We start from the raw sequence: 7500 nt of genomic DNA, 5'->3' as shown, positions 1-7500 counted from the left end.
TCATCCCACAGCGCCAGTTCTGCTTACCAAAAGTGGCCCACTTGGCACTCCGATCCGAGTCGTTTGCTCGCGGCTTCAGCATATCAAGCAAGCCGGAGATCTCACCCATTTAAAGTTTGAGAATAGGTTGAGGTCGTTTCGGCCCCAAGGCCTCTAATCATTCGCTTTACCGGATGAGACTCGTACGAGCACCAGCTATCCTGAGGGAAACTTCGGAGGGAACCAGCTACTAGATGGTTCGATTAGTCTTTCGCCCCTATACCCAGCTCCGACGATCGATTTGCACGTCAGAATCGCTACGGACCTCCATCAGGGTTTCCCCTGACTTCGTCCTGGCCAGGCATAGTTCACCATCTTTCGGGTCCCAACGTGTACGCTCTAGGTGCGCCTCACCTCGCAATGAGGACGAGACGCCCCGGGAGTGCGGAGGCCGCCGCCCCGTGAAGGGCGGGGAAGCCCCATCCTCCCTCGGCCCGCGCAAGGCGAGACCTTCACTTTCATTACGCCTTTAGGTTTCGTACAGCCCAATGACTCGCGCACATGTTAGACTCCTTGGTCCGTGTTTCAAGACGGGTCGTGAAATTGTCCAAAGCTGAAGCGCCGCTGACGGGAGCGATTATTCCGCCCGAGAGCATCCCGAGCCAACAGCGGCGCGGGTCCGGGGCCGGGCCAGGTAGGTCCGTCATCCGGGAAGAACCGCGCGCGCTTGCCGGGAGCCCGAGCGCCCAAAGGGGCGAATCGACTCCTCCAGATATACCGCCGGGCAGCCAGCCAGGACACCGGGGCTCTGCCCAACAGACGCGAACCGAGGCCCGCGGAAGGACAGGCTGCGCACCCGGGCCGTAGGCCGGCACCCAGCGGGTCGCGACGTCCTACTAGGGGAGAAGTGCGGCCCACCGCACACCGGAACGGCCCCGCCCCGCGGCGAGTGGAAAGGCAACCGGACACGACCCCGCCGCGAATTGCTCCGCGCGGGCGGCCGGCCCCATCTGCCGAGGGCGGAGGCCAGTGGCCGGATGGGCGTGAATCTCACCCGTTCGACCTTTCGGACTTCTCACGTTTACCCCAGAACGGTTTCACGTACTTTTGAACTCTCTCTTCAAAGTTCTTTTCAACTTTCCCTCACGGTACTTGTTCGCTATCGGTCTCGTGGTCATATTTAGTCTCAGATGGAGTTTACCACCCACTTGGAGCTGCACTCTCAAGCAACCCGACTCGAAGGAGAGGTCCCGCCGACGCTCGCACCGGCCGCTACGGGCCTGGCACCCTCTACGGGCCGTGGCCTCATTCAAGTTGGACTTGGGCTCGGCGCGAGGCGTCGGGGTAGTGGACCCTCCCAAACACCACATGCCACGACAGGCGGCAGCCTGCGGGGTTCGGTGCTGGACTCTTCCCTGTTCGCTCGCCGCTACTGGGGGAATCCTTGTTAGTTTCTTTTCCTCCGCTTAGTAATATGCTTAAATTCAGCGGGTAGTCTCGCCTGCTCTGAGGTCGTTGTACGAGGTGTCGCACGCCACACCGCCAGCCGGCTGTGCACGCTACCGAGTAAGTACCGGTATGCGAACCGCCAGGCGACGGGCGCGCATCGCACGTTTAAGGAGACGCGGCCGGCCCCACAGGCGGCCACGACACTCCCAGGTCTGCGAAGCGGGGCAAACGCCGCGCGCTTCAGTATACGTAGCCGACCCTCAGCCAGACGTGGCCCGGGAACGGAATCCATGGACCGCAATGTGCGTTCGAAACGTCGATGTTCATGTGTCCTGCAGTTCACATGTCGACGCGCAATTTGCTGCGTTCTTCATCGACCCACGAGCCGAGTGATCCACCGTCCTGGGTGATCTTTTCATAGTTTCCACCATCTCTTTCGAGACAGTTGCATAGGCGGGACTGAGGCGTGTGGCGGCCCTGTTCCAGCGTTCAGTGTCCAACGGCCTCACGGCCGATGGGCGTCGTACGGCTCCACACCGGAGCGGACAGGCAGTCGGGCGAAAGTCATTCAAAACCGGCGCCAGGCGCCAGGTGCCGCAGGCCAGCCGCTCCAGCGCTTCAGCGCTCGTACCACACAACATTGCCGTTAGTTTTGAGACGAACGCGTGGTTCCGCACGCGGCGCACGGCTACTGCGAGCCGTACAGGTAGCTGCGTGTTGCGCGACACGACACGCACATCGAAAGACATGCAGTCTAGTCGGTAATGATCCTTCCGCAGGTTCACCTACGGAAACCTTGTTACGACTTTTACTTCCTCTAAATGATCAAGTTTGGTCATCTTTCCGGTAGCATCGGCAACGACAGAGTCAATGCCGCGTACCAGTCCGAAGACCTCACTAAATCATTCAATCGGTAGTAGCGACGGGCGGTGTGTACAAAGGGCAGGGACGTAATCAACGCGAGCTTATGACTCGCGCTTACTGGGAATTCCTCGTTCATGGGGAACAATTGCAAGCCCCAATCCCTAGCACGAAGGAGGTTCAGCGGGTTACCCCGACCTTTCGGCCTAGGAAGACACGCTGATTCCTTCAGTGTAGCGCGCGTGCGGCCCAGAACATCTAAGGGCATCACAGACCTGTTATTGCTCAATCTCGTGCGGCTAGAAGCCGCCTGTCCCTCTAAGAAGAAAAGTAATCGCTGACAGCACGAAGGATGTCACGCGACTAGTTAGCAGGCTAGAGTCTCGTTCGTTATCGGAATTAACCAGACAAATCGCTCCACCAACTAAGAACGGCCATGCACCACCACCCACCGAATCAAGAAAGAGCTATCAATCTGTCAATCCTTCCGGTGTCCGGGCCTGGTGAGGTTTCCCGTGTTGAGTCAAATTAAGCCGCAGGCTCCACTCCTGGTGGTGCCCTTCCGTCAATTCCTTTAAGTTTCAGCTTTGCAACCATACTTCCCCCGGAACCCAAAAGCTTTGGTTTCCCGGAGGCTGCCCGCCGAGTCATCGGAGGAACTGCGGCGGATCGCTGGCTGGCATCGTTTATGGTTAGAACTAGGGCGGTATCTGATCGCCTTCGAACCTCTAACTTTCGTTCTTGATTAATGAAAACATACTTGGCAAATGCTTTCGCTTCTGTTCGTCTTGCGACGATCCAAGAATTTCACCTCTAACGTCGCAATACGAATGCCCCCGCCTGTCCCTATTAATCATTACCTCGGGTTCCGAAAACCAACAAAATAGAACCGAGGTCCTATTCCATTATTCCATGCACACAGTATTCAGGCGGGCTTGCCTGCTTTAAGCACTCTAATTTGTTCAAAGTAAACGTGCCGGCCCACCGAGACACTCAATAAAGAGCACCCTGGTAGGATTTCAACGGGGTCCGCCTCGGGACGCACGAGCACGCACGAGGCGGTCGCACGCCTTCGGCTCGCCCCACCGGCAGGACGTCCCACGATACATGCCAGTTAAACACCGACGGGCGGTGAACCAACAGCGTGGGACACAAATCCAACTACGAGCTTTTTAACCGCAACAACTTTAATATACGCTATTGGAGCTGGAATTACCGCGGCTGCTGGCACCAGACTTGCCCTCCAATAGATACTCGTTAAAGGATTTAAAGTGTACTCATTCCGATTACGGGGCCTCGGATGAGTCCCGTATCGTTATTTTTCGTCACTACCTCCCCGTGCCGGGAGTGGGTAATTTGCGCGCCTGCTGCCTTCCTTGGATGTGGTAGCCGTTTCTCAGGCTCCCTCTCCGGAATCGAACCCTGATTCCCCGTTACCCGTTACAACCATGGTAGGCGCAGAACCTACCATCGACAGTTGATAAGGCAGACATTTGAAAGATGCGTCGCCGGTACGAGGACCGTGCGATCAGCCCAAAGTTATTCAGAGTCACCAAGGCAAACGGACCGGACGAGCCGACCGATTGGTTTTGATCTAATAAAAGCGTCCCTTCCATCTCTGGTCGGGACTCTGTTTGCATGTATTAGCTCTAGAATTACCACAGTTATCCAAGTAACGTGGGTACGATCTAAGGAACCATAACTGATTTAATGAGCCATTCGCGGTTTCACCTTAATGCGGCTTGTACTGAGACATGCATGGCTTAATCTTTGAGACAAGCATATGACTACTGGCAGGATCAACCAGGGAGCTGCGTCAACTAGAGCTGAGCAGCCGGCCGCCCGGGAGTGTGTCCCGGGGGCCCGCGCGAACACGCAAGCGTCCGCTCAATTATTCTGCAAACAGGAGGAGGCTGAGCTCCCCTGCACAACACACCTCGAAACCCTCTCAGGTCCCGGCGGCGCGCAGCGCCGTCCTAAGTACTTGGTCGGGTTCGAGAGAGGCGCAATCGCCCGGAGTTAGGCGAGTAGACGCTTTAGGTGCGACCACCCGTGCTCCCAACTGAGCTTGCCGCTGCCGACAGAGGCCCGGGAGCGTGCTGTCGTGGCATTGCCGGCGGGAGACAACACGCGCCACCTACGGTGACCGGCAGCTCCAACGCCAGCGCCACAGAAGGACAAAAGCCCCACTTGGGTGCCGAAGCGAACTCTCCCAGCACAGCGCACGCGCCAACACGTCCGCACAGCTGCGATACAAACCACCTGCGAGAACCGCTGGGGCGACCGAGCAGCAGACGGCGTCGCGGCGCCGAGCGCCGGGCGGCGGCGCATCCTCAGCGCACACAGTCCTCAATCGGACCAGCACACTGCAGATGGCCACCGCGCTTCGCACCGGGCCCGCGAGGACCTACTTTGGCCGCAAGGCGCCGCGAGCAGGGGGCGCCGGCGCGCAGCTGCGCCGCCTGCCGCGTCCGTCGGCCGGCGCGCCTGCCACTGGCCGCCCCCACCAGCCGGCTGTAGCGCGTGCGCCCACGCACCGCGCTGCCAGCACGCCGGGCGGCCCCCCCCTCACCGGCCGGGGACGGTCCCACCCAGCCACCGCCGCGCGTATCGCCTCACACCCAGATCCCCTTTCGCGTTCGTGGGCATGGTGGGTCCCCTTTCACGTTCGTGGGCATGGTGGGTATCCCTGAAACAACCGGTTAATAGCTCGACCGATCGTCGCCAACACTGATTCACCTCTAGCGAGAACAACCGCACCACAACGGGTTACCTGTTGTTCATTTGCGTAACGTCACCAGCAAACGTAGACGTCCATCGCCATTTGCAACGAGTATTGCATGCCTGTGTCAGGTGTCACAACACACTACGTCTGCCCACATAGACGCAACAACATGTGCACGCCTCGAGAACACGTGGAAGGTAGCCCCCGTACGTATGCGGTGTCCATTGCGCGAACGACTGTCAGCCGGCCTCTGCAGGATGTCGCAGATGTGGAACGCGGTGCAACATGCTATCACGGTGTGTGAGAAGAGACGACTACGTCCGAATACACGCTCCACTACATCAACAGACTGCTCATGCTGATCGCCATCCAGGGCGTCCGTTCCTCCCACACGTCTGAATGGCGTACCACACTGCAATCCAGCTCTTATAGGGAGACGACACGTAGCTGCGTGCACAATATTTGGACTGTATGGTCTGCCGTTGCTAGGCGCAGTCGTCGTACGGTCACACATGTGCCACGATGTATCATTCAGTACATACGGACCAATGTGCAGTACAGTTTGTGGGTTTTGCGTACATCGGCGGACAGGTGACAGGCCGTACCACAACGTAGGCTGAGTACGTCGGCATGCGAAGGGCATTGAACATGCAAACTTCTCAACGACCAGCTTGCGAAGGCAGGGGGGAAGGGGGGGGGGCATGTACGTCCTGCTGCTATCCACATTACAGTGTATAGCAGGAGCATGTGGAAAGTCAGCAACACCTGCAAGGTGTTTAACATGACGCGATACACAGGGGACCGGGCAGTGCGAATAGCGAACTATATTGCGAGGGTTGCGGTTAGGCAACACTACACTAATTTAACGAGTTGCATAACAATTACAGAGCAGGTTCAGCGACAACGTGCGTCAGGTTAAGGCGCAATATAGGTTAGGTTGAGGCACAATATAGGTTAGGTTAAGGCACAACATGGGTTACGTTAAGGCACAAATTGGGTTACGTTAAGGCACAACATGGGTTACGTTAAGGCACAACATGGGTTACGTTAAGGCACAAATTAGGTTACGTTAAGGCACAAATTAGGTTACGTTAAGGCACAAATTAGGTTACGTTAAGGCACAAATTAGGTTACGTTAAGGCACAAATTAGGTTACGTTAAGGCACAAATTAGGTTACGTTAAGGCACAAATTAGGTTACGTTAAGGCACAAATTAGGTTACGTTAAGGCACAAATTAGGTTACGTTAAGGCACAAATTAGGTTACGTTAAGGCACAAATTAGGTTACGTTAAGGCACAAATTAGGTTACGTTAAGGCACAAATTAGGTTACGTTAAGGCACAAATTAGGTTACGTTAAGGCACAAATTAGGTTACGTTAAGGCACAAATTAGGTTACGTTAAGGCACAAATTAGGTTACGTTAAGGCACAAATTAGGTTACGTTAAGGCACAAATTAGGTTACGTTAAGGCACAAATTAGGTTACGTTAAGGCACAAATTAGGTTACGTTAAGGCACAAATTAGGTTACGTTAAGGCACAAATTAGGTTACGTTAAGGCACAAATTAGGTTACGTTAAGGCACAAATTAGGTTACGTTAAGGCACAAATTAGGTTACGTTAAGGCACAAATTAGGTTACGTTAAGGCACAAATTAGGTTACGTTAAGGTACAATATGGGTTAGGTTAAGGTACAATATGGGTTAGGTTAAGGTACAATATGGGTTAGGTTAAGGTACAATATGGGTTAGGTTAAGGTACAATATGGGTTAGGTTAAGGCACAACGTAGGTTAGGTTAAGGCACAACATAGGTTAGGTTAAGGCACAACATAGGTTAGGTTAAGGCACAACATAGGTTAGGTTAAGGCACAACATAGGTTAGGTTAAGGCACAACATAGGTTAGGTTAAGGCACAACATAGGTTAGGTTAAGGCACAACATAGGTTAGGTTAAGGCACAACATAGGTTAGGTTAAGGCACAACGTAGGTTAGGTTAAGGCACAACGTAGGTTAGGTTAAGGCACAACGTAGGTTAGGTTAAGGCACAACGTAGGTTAGGTTAAGGCACAACGTAGGTTAGGTTAAGGCACAACGTAGGTTAGGTTAAGGCACAACGTAGGTTAGGTTAAGGCACAACGTAGGTTAGGTTAAGGCACAACGTAGGTTAGGTTAAGGCACAACGTAGGTTAGGTTAAGGCACAACGTAGGTTAGGTTAAGGCACAACGTAGGTTAGGTTAAGGCACAACGTAGGTTAGGTTAAGGCACAACGTAGGTTAGGTTAAGGCACAACGTAGGTTAGGTTAAGGCACAACGTAGGTTAGGTTAAGGCACAACGTAGGTTAGGTTAAGGCACAACGTAGGTTAGGTTAAGGCACAACGTAGGTTAGGTTAAGGCACAACGTAGGTTAGGTTAAGGCACAACGTAGGTTAGGTTAAGGCACAACGTAGGTTAGGTTAAGGCACAACGTAGGTTAGGTTAAGGCAC

General features: G+C 54.5%; 3 non-coding genes across 3 annotated transcripts in view; all 3 read right to left on the bottom strand.

The window, feature by feature from the left end:
• Window positions 1-1494, bottom strand: part of LOC126444897 (large subunit ribosomal RNA) — a 4222-nt gene extending 2728 nt beyond the window's left edge. The window contains exon 1 of the ribosomal RNA XR_007582826.1: window positions 1-1494. This exon is cut by the window's left edge and continues 2728 nt beyond it. This is a non-coding gene — a ribosomal RNA (large subunit ribosomal RNA).
• Window positions 1495-1682: 188 nt separating this feature from the next.
• Window positions 1683-1837, bottom strand: LOC126444901 (5.8S ribosomal RNA). The gene has a single exon (XR_007582827.1). It is a non-coding gene; the product is annotated as a 5.8S ribosomal RNA (ribosomal RNA).
• Window positions 1838-2190: 353 nt separating this feature from the next.
• LOC126444902 (small subunit ribosomal RNA) lies at window positions 2191-4099 on the bottom strand. The gene has a single exon (XR_007582828.1). It is a non-coding gene; the product is annotated as a small subunit ribosomal RNA (ribosomal RNA).
• Between the last annotated feature and the right edge of the window lie 3401 nt (window positions 4100-7500).

This window comes from Schistocerca serialis, unplaced genomic scaffold, assembly GCF_023864345.2.
Source record: "Schistocerca serialis cubense isolate TAMUIC-IGC-003099 unplaced genomic scaffold, iqSchSeri2.2 HiC_scaffold_310, whole genome shotgun sequence".
NCBI classification, from domain to species: domain Eukaryota; kingdom Metazoa; phylum Arthropoda; class Insecta; order Orthoptera; family Acrididae; genus Schistocerca; species Schistocerca serialis.
Note: the sequence above shows the minus strand (reverse complement) of the source record. Positions and strands in the feature narration are given on the sequence as shown.